Consider the following 16,922-nt stretch of genomic DNA (forward strand, 5'->3'; position numbering starts at 1 on the left):
TATAGAGAACTTGGTTTTAATATGGGAAAACGTTATTATTAAAACCAGACTATAACCAGAACAGTGCTCTCAACGATCCACAACGACGCTTCGCTCCACGTGCAAGACTCAACTCCCTAGGTAATAAGGTTTATGTTTATTGCCTACATGCTAGAATTTGCACAGAACTTTGCTCGTAGTATGCTTACATTACTTGCTCACAACTTGACATTGCATGAGAATACTTATGTGCTTACACTCTTCTGTCATCGCACTATTCGCGAACCTTTCTCACTTATGTTGCCTTTGATGTGAAGATCAATGGCCGCACGAATTACCATGACTCAAGCCCAGCTAGAGGCTCTCGTTGCTGCGGCAGTTGCAGCCGCCCAAGCAGGTAGTATATCCTGCGGTATAGATTCATACAAGGATCTTTAGATCCTACAATAATTCTCGTATTTAACCTTGTCCTATTCGTACACAATAGGTCAACCCGCTCAGCAACAACCTGCGTGTACCTTCAAGACTTTCATGGACTGTCGTCCTAGCTCGTTCAGTGGCACGGAGGGGGCAGTTGGACTCCTCCACTGGTTTGAAAAGCTCGAGTCGGTTTTCGAAATGTGTGAATGCCCTGAGGCTCGCAGGGTGAAGTTCGCCACTGGCACACTTGAAGGGATTGCGCTCACTTGGTGGAACGCACAAGTGCAGATCTTAGGGTTGGCAGCTGCTAACGCCACACCTTGGAATGAATTCAAAGAACTGATCAAGAGGGAATACTGCACTAGAGAAGACATTCACAAGTTGGAGGACGAGTTGTATAACTTGAAAATGGTTGGTTCGGAAATCGAAGCTTACACCAAAAGATCGAATGAGTTGGCTGTGCTGTGCCCAACTATGGTAGATCCTCCATACAAGCGAATTGAGTTGTATCTCAAGGGGCTCGCGTCAGAGATTCAGAGCCACGTAACGTCGGCTAACCTCAACAACATCCAGGAAATCCAGCGTCTCGCTCATCGCATCACAGATCAGGCAGTAGACCAGGGCAAACTGCCAAAGCGTATCAGTGCTACCGCTACTGCTACTACTACACTTGCTACTCCCAGCGAAAGTAAGAGAAAGTGGGAGGGGGATTCAAGCAAAGCATCAGTTTCGGTTCAGTCCCAGAATCAGCAGCGAAAGACGGACAGTTACCAAAGTCCCAGTCAGCACTCATCGAGCAGCCACAGACAGTATCGCGGAAATCTCCCAAAGTGTAACAACTGCAACAGGCATCACAGCGGCCAGTGCAATAAGGGCCGTTGTCAAAGGTGTTTAAAGATGGGTCACGAGGCCAAAGATTGTAGAAGCGCTCGCCCTGCAAATCAGAATCAGCAGCCTCAGCAACCAGCTCCACAGAATCAGCAGAATCAGCAACAGGGCAACAGGGGGTGTTATAAGTGTGGGGCTGAAGGTCACTTCAAACGCGATTGCCCACAGTTGAACCAGAACCGCAACAACAACCATCAGGGCAACGGGAACCATAACAATAATGGGGGCAACAACAACAACAACAACAACAACAACGGCAATGAAGCTCGTGGTCGAGCATTTGTGTTGGGTCGAGGTGATGCAGTGAATGATCCCAATGTGGTTATGGGTAAGTTTCTTCTCGACGATATTTATGTTACTGTCTTATTTGATTCGGGTGCTGATACAAGCTATATGTCATTGAAAATGAGTAACTTATTAAAACGTACACCAACACCTCTAGACACTAAACACGTCGTAGAACTAGCGAATGGTAAAAGTGTAGAAGCCGCTCATGTAGTCAAGGGTTGTAGCATTGTTCTAGCGGGTCAGACTTTCACGATTGATCTCATACCCATAGTCTTGGGTAGCTTCGACGTCGTCATCGGCATGGATTGGTTATCTCAACATCACGCAGAGATCTTATGCAAGGAAAAAGTTATTCGTATTCCTCGCTCCAGTCAAGAACCTCTCGAAGTTCAGGGCGACAAGAGTGGTGCTGTGGTTGGCATCATCTCTTACCTGAAGGCGCAGAAATGTTTACGAAAGGGGCATACTGCCATTCTGGCTCTCGTTACTGATGCATCGGCAAAGGAAAAGAAGCTGGAGGATATCCCAGTTGTACGTGACTTCCCTCAGGTGTTTCCTGAAGATTTACCTGGTTTACCTCCTCATCGTCAAGTCGAGTTTCAGATGGAGTTAACTCCTGGAGCAACACCAATAGCCCGCGCACCGTATCGTTTAGCTCCAACCGAACTGGAAGAACTGTCGAAGCAGCTGCAAGAGCTCTTGGAAAAGGGCTTTATTCGTCCAAGCTCTTCGCCTTGGGGAGCTCCAGTGTTATTTGTGAAGAAGAAAGACGGTACGTTCAGGATGTGCATCGACTACCGTGAACTCAACAAGGTGACGGTGAAGAACCGTTATCCTCTTCCACGCATAGATGACTTATTCGACCAGTTGCAAGGGTCGTGTTACTTTTCCAAGATCGATTTGAGGTCAGGGTATCATCAGCTGAGAGTCCGGGATGAGGACGTCTCCAAAACTGCTTTCAGAACTCGTTATGGTCACTACGAGTTTCTGGTCATGCCATTCGGGCTTACAAACGCACCTGCAGTCTTCATGGATCTTATGAACAGGGTGTGCAAACCGTATCTCGACAAGTTCGTCATCGTTTTCATCGACGACATTTTGATTTACTCCAAGAGTCAGGAGGAGCACGAGCAGCATCTACGTATTATCTTGGAACTTCTTCGAAAAGAGCAACTGTATGCAAAGTTTTCTAAATGCGACTTCTGGCTTCGTGAAGTCCACTTCTTAGGCCATGTGGTAAACAAGGATGGGATTCATGTCGATCCATCCAAGGTTGATTCAATCAGAAACTGGCCAGCACCGCGTACACCGACTGAAATACGCCAATTCTTGGGTTTGGCGGGTTACTACAGGCGATTTATTAAAGACTTCTCAAAGATCGCGCAACCACTCACTATGCTTACACAGAAAGGTGTCGTTTACAGATGGGGTAATGCACAGGAGACCGCTTTTCAGTACTTAAAGGATAGGCTTTGCAGCGCACCTATTCTTTCATTGCCAGAGGGCACAGATGACTTCGTGGTATACTGTGATGCATCCATCCAGGGTCTTGGATGTGTGTTGATGCAACGTGATAAAGTGATAGCCTACGCTTCGCGGCAACTCAAGGTTCATGAACGGAACTACACGACGCACGATTTAGAGCTGGGAGCTGTTGTTTTCGCGCTTAAGATATGGCGACACTACCTGTACGGTACCAAGTGCACGATTTACACCGATCACAGGAGTCTCGAGCATATTCTTAAGCAAAAGGATTTGAATATGCGTCAACGGAGATGGGTTGAACTTCTGAACGACTACGAATGCGCCATCAAGTATCATCCAGGCAAGGCCAATGTTGTGGCTGATGCCCTCAGTCGGAAAGACTCTCTACCTAAGCGCGTGCGAGCGCTACAGCTTACCATTCAGTCCAGTCTTCCTGCACAGATACGAGCAGCTCAGATAGAAGCACTAAAACCCGAAAACGTCAAGGCTGAAGCCTTGCGCGGTTCAAGGCAACAAATGGAACAAAAGGAAGACGGCGCCTACTATGTAACGGGGCGTATTTGGGTCCCACTTTATGGCGGTTTACGCGAACTTGTAATGGATGAAGCTCACAAGTCTCGCTACTCGGTACATCCAGGGTCGGATAAAATGTACCACGACATCAGCACTACTTATTGGTGGCCTAGTATGAAGGCCCACATCGCCACCTATGTTGGCAGATGCTTAACCTGTGCGAGAGTCAAGGTTGAATATCAGAAACCAGCTGGTCTACTTCAGCAGCCTAAGATACCACAATGGAAATGGGAAGAAATTTCCATGGATTTTGTTACCGGTCTGCCTAGATCTCAGCGTGGGAACGATACAATATGGGTCATAGTTGATCGACTCACCAAGTCTGCACACTTCCTACCGATCAAGGAAACGGATAAGTTCTCCACTCTCGCAGACGTTTATCTTAAAGAAGTTGTTTCGAGGCACGGAGTGCCCACTTCTATTATTTCGGATCGCGATGCACGATTCACGTCAGAGCTTTGGCAAGCGATGCACAAATCTTTCGGCTCACGATTAGACATGAGCACAGCATATCATCCTCAGACAGATGGGCAGTCTGAGCGAACTATTCAAACTCTAGAAGACATGCTTCGAGCGTGTGTTATCGATTTCGGCAACGGCTGGGAAAAACATCTCCCTCTGGTGGAGTTCTCGTACAATAACAGTTACCATACCAGCATTCAAGCCGCTCCATTCGAGGCATTGTACGGACGTAAATGCCGGTCACCTCTCTGTTGGGCAGAGGTGGGGGATAGTCAGATTACGGGTCCAGATATTGTTGTGGACGCCACAGAAAAGATAGCACAGATACGTCAACGCATGGCGGCAGCACGCGACCGTCAGAAAGCCTACGCGGATAAGCGTAGAAAACCATTGGAATTTGAGGTCGGGGACCGGGTTTTATTGAAAGTTTCACCCTGGAAGGGTGTGGTACGTTTTGGCAAACGGGGCAAACTAAATCCGCGGTACGTCGGACCATTCGAAATTTCAGAAAAGATTGGCAAGGTAGCCTATAAGTTGAACCTACCAGCTGAACTCGGTGCAGTTCACAATGTATTCCACGTGTCGAATCTGAAGAAATGCCTATCAGATGAGACCCTTATAATTCCTTTTAAGGAACTCACTATCGACGAGCGGTTGCAGTTCGTCGAGGAACCAGTTGAAATCACGGACCGGGATGTTAAGGTCCTCAAACACAAGAGAATCCCTCTTGTTCGAGTTCGTTGGAACTCCCAGCGTGGTCCAGAGTATACCTGGGAACGCGAAGATCAGATGAAAGAAAAGTACCCCCAGCTATTCGAAACCAATGCATCCACTTCTGAGGCTGAAGCTACTACTACTGAATTTCGGGACGAAATTCCAAATCAACGGGGGGATGATGTGACACCCCAGGAAAACCAGTGAACGATACCTAGCTTCCTCAGTAAGTGCGTACCAAATTTCGGGACGAAATTTCTTTTAAGTTGGGGATAATGTGACAACTCGAAATTCCAAGATTTGATTTCATAGGTATTACACGAACATGTATTGACTAATTGCTTAATTGCACATTTGATTGCCATATTGTGAAACTTGTATTATGTGTTAACTAGTTAGTATGATACATGGCCCAACTTTCGAAGGATGTCCCTCGAAACATGATGCATGAATCGAAGGATGTCGAAACACATCCTTCGATCCGAAAGATCATCCTTCGGAATGATGAATCACGAAACATATCCTTCGATATGTTTCGGCCCAGTTATTCTAATGGGCTTGGCCCATTTCTGTGATACGTTTAAATACGTGAATGCATGTTAGACAACAGTTAGTTTCCGGAAAACCCTAGTTCCATTGTGTGTGTTACGGCATATAGCAGGCATATAGCAGACCTACTCTCTGTTCGAAGGAATTCATTCCGTAATCCAGATTTCCGGTTAGTGTGTGGTGTTGTTTACGATGCTTTGATTTCACGATGCTTTGATTCCATGATTTATCTATTGTCTTGCAATCTATCATTGTATGTTAATCGGATATGCATGATTATCGGATCCGTTTTGATGATGTTCAATGATAATATTTTATGAATCGGTTATGATAAACCGGATATGTATGTTAGATAGTTGAACCAAATGATGATTATGTTTACATGACACATAGATGACGATTCGGATTGGTTGATGATTGATTTTGTTACCGTTAAATGATTTCTAGGAATGATAGTAACTGTCGTAGATGATCTTGTGCCTTCTGGGTAATGTAACTGATGTGATGATGATTGTTAATGATGATGACGGCTGTAGATGATTAGGGTTTCTGTTTCTGTGATATTCGTAACTGATGGTGATATACGTAACTGTTGATTGATCGAAAGATGCTTGTAGTCGAAACATAGTTGTGACCGAAAGATATCTGTTGACCGAAAGATATCTGTTGACCGAAAGATATCTGTTGACCGAAAGATATCTGTTGACCGAAAGATACCTGTTGACCGAAAGATATGTGTGTGATCGAAAGATGACATAGGATTCGGAACATAACATTGGCCCGAAGGATAATTGTGGTAATTGTTTCCGAAAGATAATTGTGATTACTGTTGTCGAAAGATAGTGACTGGATTCGAAGGATGTTAGGGATTATGAACATACTTTGACTGATTGAACATATGTTGAATTAATTGTCATGCCATGCTTGGTGGTGAACATATTCGTGTAATACTACGTGTTGTGCCGATATGCAAACTGACTGCTATGTGAACAATTAACTGCATGCGTACAATTTCGAACATGAACTGATTTGTTATACGTGCATACACTAGGACGTGATTAATTACTTGTGAGTGCATAACTTAGCATACCGAGCAAACCAAGGTGAGTTCACACTCCTACTAAGGCATGGGATTCCCGGGTTGTGGGAATGGGTTAAAGGTTGTTATTGAAAGGAACGTACATATGCTTTACTAGACTGTCACCTATCATGTCCTCGGATGTCAGGACGGTTACGTAGGTTGGGATAACACCTACGGGTTCACATGCCATTCTATCCTCGGTTACGAAGGATACGCACGTAAAACCTACGTGTACGCATTACTTACTCCTATCCTCAGGTTACGAAGGATACGTGCGTAAAACCTACGCACACTTTATACACACTTCTGTTCTCGGACGAAGAACAGGGATAATAATACGAACAGTCTAGTGGTCACTTATCATGGGAAGCCCCCACCAGCATAACTTACTATCGGCCCTGTAGAGCCACCTGTTACTTACTGTTACACATTTACTTACTGTGAACTCGCTCAACTAGTTTGTTGACCATTCTGTTACATGCCTTGCAGATCGTTAGGTACTTGGAGCTTGCACTGGAGAAGCGGGTCGTTGTGGACAAGGATTCGTGGTTTCTATGCTGAACTATTATAACATTTGAACTATTTACTAGTGTTGGATTATTACTATGCTTCCGCTACACTTTAAAACAATAACATGTTTTGAACACCTTTTGTATTGAACGGATGGTTTTCTTTTATCTTACTTAATACTATATGCATGTTCAATATGATTGGTGGCTTGATCCTGGTCAGTCACGCTCCCAAGCGGTGATACTCCGCAGGTGGATTTTGGGGGTGTGACAATTTTGACCTCTTGCTTGAGCTGCTGCTAGTGCCTTAGCAACCCGTTCGTTGATTAGAGCCGTCAGTTGGCCCTGGGTCAAGTTGAGACGTCCACTCATGATCTTCACATCGAGAAAAGCACAAGTAAGAAAGGTGTCGTAGAGGTGTGAAAAGTATGGAATGACAGAAGATAGTAAGCACACAGAGTTTCAGGCAAACGGTTGCATGTCAAGAGGGTACATTAAAGCTAATGGCAACACGCTACCACATTAACTAAGCGTACCATGGGCAACACACTATGTAAGAAATTAGGCAGGCAATACAAACATAAACCATATCCTATAGCGCTGAGTCTTGCACGTGGAGCGAAGCGTCGTTGTGGATCGTTGAGTACTGAACATGTTATAGTCTGGTTTTTGTTAAAAAGCTTTTTCCCTTTTTAAAACCAAGTTCACTATAACCAATGGCTCTGATACCAATCTGTTACACCCCTAAAATCCACAAGCGGTGTATCACCGCAGGGAGCGTGACTAACCAGGATCCAGCCACCAATCATATTGAACAATATAAGTAATTAAATGAAATCCAAACCAAACAATATAATTGGTGTCAAAACAATTTAACAAAGTCTAAGTTATCAGCGGAAATATTAAGTTCAAAACCAAAAGATAAGTTTAAAGTTCATAGGTTTATCATGAACACACAACGGTCTATGTTCCACAACGACTCCTCCCGTGCAAGCTCCTGTTAAGTACCTAACGACCTACAAGGCATGTAACAACGAATCAACAACAATGTTGAGCGAGTTCACAGTTGGTTGTCCATTTTAATGTTGTTCCAAAAACCATAAGTTATTTCGAAAACCATGAGTTACCCAGTTCCTTGTTTCCCAGACCATATACTATGGGGGCTACCCCATGTTATAAACCACTAGACCCGTTACCATATCGACTACTGACTGGAGTTATGTTTATGTGCCCTGCGTCAATGTCTATCATCCTTGACTAAGTGCCCAAGTACATTAGTCCACTCCCGTCCTCTGCGGCACGGTGTGAGGCTTGTCAAACCTAATAGCGCTATTTAACTAATGACCCGTTAGCCAATGGCCCGACGATTAAGTCGATATAAAAATGAGGGACTTCGTGATAGAGTTTTGTCTAGTAAGTTTTATGTTGTCATCCTTCCTATGGAGTATGGAGGTACGTATTCTACCCAAGGAGAATACGTAGGATTTAATGTTGTCATCCTTTCTATGGAGGATGGAGGTACGTACCCTACCCAAGGAGAATATGCATGTTTTTAATACCATTCCTTAACCCATTCCCAAACCACCGGGAATCCCATGCCTTGTAGAAAGTGTGAACTCACCTTAGATTAGCTCGGCAGATTAAGTTATGGAAAGAAATACGTGAGGTGGAACCGGTCAATCACGTCCTAACATGATTACCGTTTAAGGGTTAGTTGGTGTGCTCACGCGGAAACACGAATCCTACACGTATCTAGCACGTAGCACATTTTATCATACAATACCAATATAATGCATGCATTTATCACGACATAGCTTAGCGACAACGCAAGTGTCACGGAAGACTTAAAATACTCTTCAATAAAAATTCAGCCATACAGTGCATTTTCGGGCAGTTTTCGGAGTGTTAACCGGAATAGTTCGTGTATAGGAAAATTCCTAAAATTTTACCAAATATTCTAAAAGGTCCACGTCACATTGTTTAAAAATCTCGGGACTCAATTCATTACCAGTTATTTTATAAAAATCATTTACCGGGCTGCAGTTAAATTCGTCACTTTCTGACTGCAGTCCACGGAAAAATTCATTTAAAATTCCTCGTAAGTCCGATTGATGAAATTCCAGTTGGATAATTACGGAGACATCCGTGGACATCTACTGTACGAATTTCATGACCTAACTCTATTCCGATTTCGAGTTATGACTAAAAACATATCACACATTTTCTGCAGAAAAAACGCAGCTTTTGCTGCTGTACTATACGGACCTTTAAAAATAGCAAACCACCTCAAAAAAATATGATTCTAGTGCCATTTGAAGCGTTTTTCGAAATAGCACGTTATAGACTCAAGAAAATATAGATTTCGTTAAATTATGACCCCGTACAGCCAATTGAAGTCAGTTATAACTGTCGGACAGATTAGTGTTTTCACATATACTTTGCTGAACGAGTTTCTGGGTTTCTCTATCGCGTTTTACCATTATATAAACATCTCTACAATATCCATAGCAGGTCTTAGGTTCTTTATATCAGTTCTACACATGCTCGAAACGCCACATATCTTCTCGAGTTGCATAACCATATACATAAGATCGAATGCATGTTCGCGGACATATGTATGCATACACAACCATGTCTACTTCTAACATACAGCTTCATATACAAGTTTCATGGGTTTAAAACGAACTCGAACCGGGACTCTCATCCATACGCAGGGGCGGACATACCCACAGTCGTGGGTGGGCGGGCGCACCCCTTGAAAAAAAATTAGTTTACTTTTTAAACCAAAATCCCGATCGCCCCCCTTAAAACTTTGTAACCGCACTCCTTGAGCTTGGACATTCATGATAAAGACGTGAAAAAATGAGAGAGAAAAAAACCTGTTCACCGGAAATAATATAGCGCAGAGGTAACGGTGGTTGGAAGAGCTAGTGCAAATGAAGAAGAAGGGTGTGGTGTCCTTTTTAACATGGACCCACATAAAAGTTATTTTATTTAGATGTATTTTGGTTTTTAACATGGACCCAAGGGTACTGTGATTTAAACACTTTGTTTCGAAAGTAAAAGACTCCTCTCACATCTTATTAGTAGGATTACACCTATATTTTAAACTTTTGAAGTATCTTTATTTTATTTTTCATATTAAATTTAATTTATTTATATTGTATGAGTTTTGCTTTTGCGTTTACTTTTATTTAATTTTGTTACATTATTTTACTATTTTTGTTTAATTATTTATTATTTCATTTGATTAAGTTTAATTCTTTTATATAATTACTTGTAAAAACTTTTATTGTCATTATCATAAATAAATAAGTTTTTAAATTTATATTGGTAAAAACATTCTAGCTAAACACTGATGTTTCATACAATTATTAGATATTACTGGCACTTCAAGAAAGTTCAGCATAAAAGTGAGATTGTTGTTTCTTATGATCAAACCAATAAATTATTATTTGTTTAGTATTCGAGATGATTGGAAGTGACGTGAAAATACATAAAGAAACATTTTTACAAGTAAAAATTTCATGATATGTTACGTTAATAGTTTTAGTTACTAACTTATATATTGAATTGTATCGTATAGTTCTTTTATTATTGAGTAGTTGATATGGATTAGAAATATTAAGTATTTGAACACTTATGATTTATGAGCTATAAGTTAAAATTGAGTCCAATCACCAATATGATTATTTAAAATCCATGTTAAATGCTTGAATTCAAAGTTAACCTGTCCTCGATCCGACCCGAATCGAAAAAAAAATATTATAGAGCGAAAGACAAAAGACCCTTAAAAGATTTCCGCCCCCCCCCCCCCATGAAAAAATTTCCTGGGTCCGTCACTGTTCATACAGTCAAATACAAAAGCTCTCATGCGTAAATATAATCATCTTCCACCTTCACTCATACATTCACAAATCACATATACAATTTCATACTCTTCATGTCCATGGTTATGTATTTGCGCATGCATACAGACTTACACACACACTAAAAAAGTTTGCAAAAACATATACATGTAAGCATGGTACTACGTAAGCGTGAATTCATAAATTCGAATCGAAACCGTGACGAAGAGAACTTAATAAGAACTACGGAGTGTGTGGCACTTACCGGTTGGGTGGCGATCTTGGAAGAAGAGAGAGAGAGCGGTGTGTGGTGATCGGCTGACGTTTTGTTTTTAGGGTTTCGGTATGGGGACGATGGGTGGTGGGGTTGGGTTTAAATATGTTAATTCAAATCTTGAACTTTCATAAACACCTATCCAACTAAATCGTTTATAACAACTTGCTCAGAAAGTTAAGATATTAATTTTCATTTTCATGACTAACTAGCCCTCCAAGTTTATATTGGTTACCAAATATGTTATCGTGTTATCCAAGTTTACATTGGTTACCAAATATAGTTCCAAACTTATATTCGCTAATAAGCTCGTATTTGGTTATTGTTAGGAAACTTTATTTGTAAGTATTGAAGAAAATCTCAATCAACTGGATCTCTGAAGAGATAACGGTCCTGAAGATCACAGCAAGAAGAAGAAGATCAGATAGGACAACTGAAATGCAAAGTATCTACTTCAAAGAATCACAAGTTGATCAAGAGTTGATTTGGATTATCAGAGAAGGTCATTTCTGATGGATCTGATGATATTTCTGATGAAATATCATCAGTTTCTGACGATTCTAATCATCAGACTTTCTGATGATTTGTTCACCAGAATTTCTGATGAAGTGGTTTATCAGAAATTCTGATGAAAGCCCCACTTGTCTAAAAATCACAACTCTATCCTGCCACCAATGACCGAAGCATGATATTATTGGTTATCATGATTACAAATGCAACTTGAACGATGAATTCAATGAATATGTCAAATTGCTACTTTACGCAGGACTTATTGCATGAATAAACAATTGTTTATTCATGTACACAGCCGTCTATAAATAGAAGGCTCGAGAGGCAGAAGATACTTGAGTTTGAAGCTTAGCATTCATATACAAACACCCAAACTCCACTGCTCTTCTCACCCACAGAATTCAAGATTCATTTGTATTAGATAATAATCTTACAATCACCTTGTTAAACTAATTTGTTTCAAAGTGATATAAACTTGATAATTCTGTAGGTCTTGTTTCTTGAAAGTCTGATTTCCATTTCCGCACATCTTTTTCACATATACTGAAATCACTTGCCATATTACGTAAAAAGAAGTTGTTAAGGCCATACTGGGTCCAACAATTGGTATCAGAGCAGATTGAATAAATTATTTTCAAACGATCAATCGCTCTTCTTCTTTTTACTAAATATGGCCAGCTTTCAATCCTGGAATAATGCTTTCAATATTGGTTCTATGTCCAAACCTCTGACTCTGGTCAGAGAGGAATACCCCCAATGGAAAATCAGGATGGTCAATTTCCTTAATGGTCATGACCGAGCTCTGTTTCAATCCATTGAAAGGGGTCCACATATACCAATGACTGAAATACTAGCAATTCCAGCAACTGACCAACTACCTGCTATCCCTGCCTCCCGAGCTCCCAAAAGTGAAATACTTTGGAGTGAGGAAGACAAGGAACTGGTAGCTGGGGATGAAAGAGCAAAATCACTCTTAATTATGGCCATCCCCAATGACATATTTTCACAAGTTGATGCTTGTGCATCAGCCAAGGAAATATGGGATCAGTTGGAAAATCTTTGTGAAGGAGGAGAAAGGATGAAAAGAAACAAGAGAACAAACAACGTCTCATCTTATGAAAGGTTTAAAAGTTTACCTAATGAAAAATTAAATGACACATATCAAAGGTTCACAAAACTTTTAAACGGGCTAAAGAAATTTGGAATAACTAAATCAAATGATGAAAGAAACATAAAATTTCTTGATGCTTTGCCTAGAGAATGGAGGAGTCTCACAATGACTTTGTCCTCAACCTTAGAACTAGGAAACATGAGTCTTCATGACTTATACAGCATCTTGATCCCCAGAGAGGAAGAAATATTTGAAGAAACCATTCAAAGAGGGGGATCTTTAGCTCTTATCTCAAACCCACAAAGACAAACAACTTCCAATGATCCACAACCATCAAACAGCCAGAGTCATGAAACTTCTGATACATCATCAGATTTTTCAGCTTTTGCTGAAGCAATAACACTGCTCACCAAAACATTTGAGCAGAGGATGAGGGGAGGAGGCCAGAGATACCAGAGGAGTGATAGAGGGAGGATGGATGGTAGATCTAAAGAAGAAGTTAGATCTAAGGATAAAGGAAAGGCTGAGGTGGTGTGTTACAAGTGCAAGCAAAAAGGTCATTATGCATCTGAGTGCAAGACCAAGAAGCTGAAAGATGTTGCTTACTATGAAAAGAAGCTTGAGGAAGCTAAGAAGCAACAACAGCAAGTCAGCTTAATTGCTGGGACAGATACATGGCTATCTGATGAAGAAAAAGAAGAAGAAATGGCTAACTTCTGTCTCATGGCACTTTCTGATGACATACCAGAGACTTCAGGACAACAGGTAAGTTTAGACAATCTTGATCTTGAACACAAGCTAAATGAGCTCATGTCAGATTTTTTAAACTTGCATGTTAAACATCAATCAGATGATAAAAAATCTGATGAGTTGCAGAGGACCTTGAATAAAATTATTCTTGAAAATCAATTACTTATAGAACAAAGTGTCACACCCCGACCACGATAAAACAACAAAACGTGGCGGAAACATCGGGGAGTGTTGTAACAGAATCATTGTTTCAAAACACACGGAAATTTGAAGTTTCGTTTTATTAAACATTAAACATTTACATCGTCTTGAAATCTAACAAACAAGTTAAACATAGTCTATCATTGTTATTAAGTCACTAAGGCCTCATCCCGTCCTATGTGAGTATGCATCCTATCAATCAACATCATTCAACAATACCTGAAACATATGTGAAAACAAAGTCAGCAAGAAATGCTGGCGAGTATATAGGTTTTATGAGAGTGTCGGATTCATGGCTAGTTTATATGTTGTAGTACCTCGTTAGACTCCAAGAGTCAAAATACATACCTTGTTTTGAAAAGTGTATTACAACATAAATAACCAACTCAAAACAAATTGGTTATAGTTTGTTATAAAATCTCGTAGCCATGATTCTTAACCCAAAACATTTAGTTAAATCAATTTGTAAAAATCTCGTAAAAACTCGTCAACAAAACTCGTATGGTTTATATCATTTCAAAAACCTCGTTGTGTGACATCGTTTTAAAATCGTTTCCCCCAGTGAACTAAATAATGACTCAAAATGTAATATGATAAGAGCATTTATATATAAGATGTACCAGCGGCGTATCTACCATGCTTTTATCATGCTACACCTGTCCCATTATCTAATCACATCCCAAAACCAATCGTTTAACCAAATCGTTTATCTCGTTTAACTTATCCCAAAATCGTTTAACTCGTTTTAATAGTGAAACTACTTTTGGTCGTCTCGCTAATAACATCCAAACCTTCGTGACTCGACTATCTCGCCTTTCGCATTAATAAACCACCAAAGGGTAAATTAACAATCACAGATTCGGTCGCTACCCACCTAACCCACACATAACCATGGGTGCAGTCTGATAACGGGATTTGTCAGATCCTATGGTACCATAACCTAATACTGGTCGGTTCGGCCAAAATTAATGAATGTTATTCGTTATGTAATTACAACCAACAAGTTTGTTCACTTTATCAAAATCTTTATTAATTTAATATAAACCATTTCAATCGTTTTCAAAAATCATCGTTAAAACATTGGAATCATTTAACACATATGGATCACCCCAAAACAATCGAAAACAGTAAAATAGGGGAACTATGTACTCGCCTGAGAATGCTTAGCGGTCTTTGAACAACAACCAAGCAAAGCTAGAGGGAGCACGGAATCAATCGCCAACCTAATAACTATATAAATAAACCGGACCTAAGTCGGAGGATCGGATAGGATGAGGTCTTGTAAACCAAATGAGTTATTGGAACTCATATGACATGGTTTAACAATGCCTACATACTAAATTGAAACCTAACCTAAGTGCTTTCGACCCGTTACGACCCATTAAGGTAGCTTATGCTACTTTAACGCGTTGTGCGCGCAAACGCGCGTTCGAGACGTCTAACTAGTCCTACGACAAGTATTATATGCCTAAACATATTTAAATAAGTTGCATAATCAGTTTAGGTGACAAAAGTTAGGTTACATATGCTTAGAGTCCAATTATGCATGAAAATGGCATTTTGGTAATTTACCTAAGGCATATAATCTACCTATCATACAACTACTTAAACTTGGTGACCATAAGGTATAACCTCGGAAGGTTATTCCCTATGGAACTATGGTCACTAAACATGCTTGGTCGGATCCTAAAGATCGACCAAACGGGTCGAGTTCGAAAGTCTAAGCGGTGGTTTAGACCGCTTGACTTACGACTCTAAACAAGCACTAAACTAAAAGTGACGAGCTAAGCATGTTAAAACATGCTTAACTAAGTTAGAAAACAGGTTTTGATATCAAAACAAAGTGTTTTGATTCCAAGAGTAGTTTGGTTGCAAAATACGCTTAAATGCGCATTTTGACCGAAACTACGACTCGTCACTACGCCTAGTCAACGTGGTAATCAGTGGGTATAGTCACTAAGGACTATAACCAACGTGATTACGCTCACGTTGTGAAGTTCAAACGAACTTCTCGTTGACCATCTCGTGGTCAAAGCTGAAAGTCAAACTATATTTGACTTCCAAACTAGGAAAACAATAAAAAGAATGAAAGAATGCTCACAATGGGTCCTTGCTATCTTTTCTACAAGAAAACCAAGTTCCCAATGAGATTAGAAAGCTCCAAACACTTGAGGGAGCCTTCCAAATCAGATGGTAGAGAGGAGAAGAATGAATGAGCAAAGAATGAGGAGGTGAGCATGGCTATATATAGTTTTTCGCAAACCGTTAGGATTGTTTCTTGGAGAGGAGGGCATGATCCAAGCTATACAAGTGTCAAGGATTGATTGGGGGACTTGTTCCCCACACAAACCAGCCCCTAGCTTTGAAAACCGCTGATCAAAACCGTCAAAAACGAGCTAAATGACCAAATTCAATGTTTCTGTCTGATAGGCTCACGTGCCCCGCGTAAGAATAAGGCTTGGGTTTACGTGGGCCGCCTGGCAACTTTGGCAGATTGACAATTTCAGTCCCTGCAGCTTAGAAACTTGCATTTTGGCCCATTTTTTGACACGTTTAAGCCCCGTTAACCTCATTTCAAGGCTCTAAAATGAAGTTAAAGTATTGGGAACTCAAAACATGCTCAAAAATATCTCGGATGTTGGTTCGTTTGGTCGTACGGTTGCGTTGTTCGGTTAATTACGACGGAAGTCGTAACGAACGCAAAAACGATCCAAATTGAGCGACGAATGGAATTTTATCATGCCAATCGGCATACTTTCGCAGTTTGTCGAAATTATTCCCTGTAAGCGAATAAACTTGATTTCGACACACCAAACCTTCCAAAACTTATTTCTAAGTTATGTAAAGGTTATTTAAGGTATGTTAAGCCTATGTCACTATTCCGGAGTGTTTGTCGCGCTAAACTGATTACGTTTACGCATCAGTTCGCGTATAACTTTCTAGAAAGCGATTTAGAGCTTGAAATCGAACGAGAATTGATATGTGCAAATGATACACATATTTATACAAATCCCAAGTATGAAATACAATATTTCATTGATTTGGTATTTGTTTGATGGCCGTGGAGGCACAGATGTCACAGTCTCCCCTACTTCAGGAAATTTCGTCCCGAAATTTTAACTATAGGAAACTTTGTGAGAACAATTGCGGATGTTTCGCCTTCATTTGGTCCTCACGTTCCCAAGTAAATTCTGGGCCACGCTTAGATTCCCAGCGAATCTTGACCAAACAAATCCGTTTGTTCTTCTATTGTTTGAATGTACGGTCCACTATCTCCACA

This window comes from Helianthus annuus, chromosome 3, assembly GCF_002127325.2.
Source record: "Helianthus annuus cultivar XRQ/B chromosome 3, HanXRQr2.0-SUNRISE, whole genome shotgun sequence".
Lineage (NCBI taxonomy): Eukaryota > Viridiplantae > Streptophyta > Magnoliopsida > Asterales > Asteraceae > Helianthus > Helianthus annuus.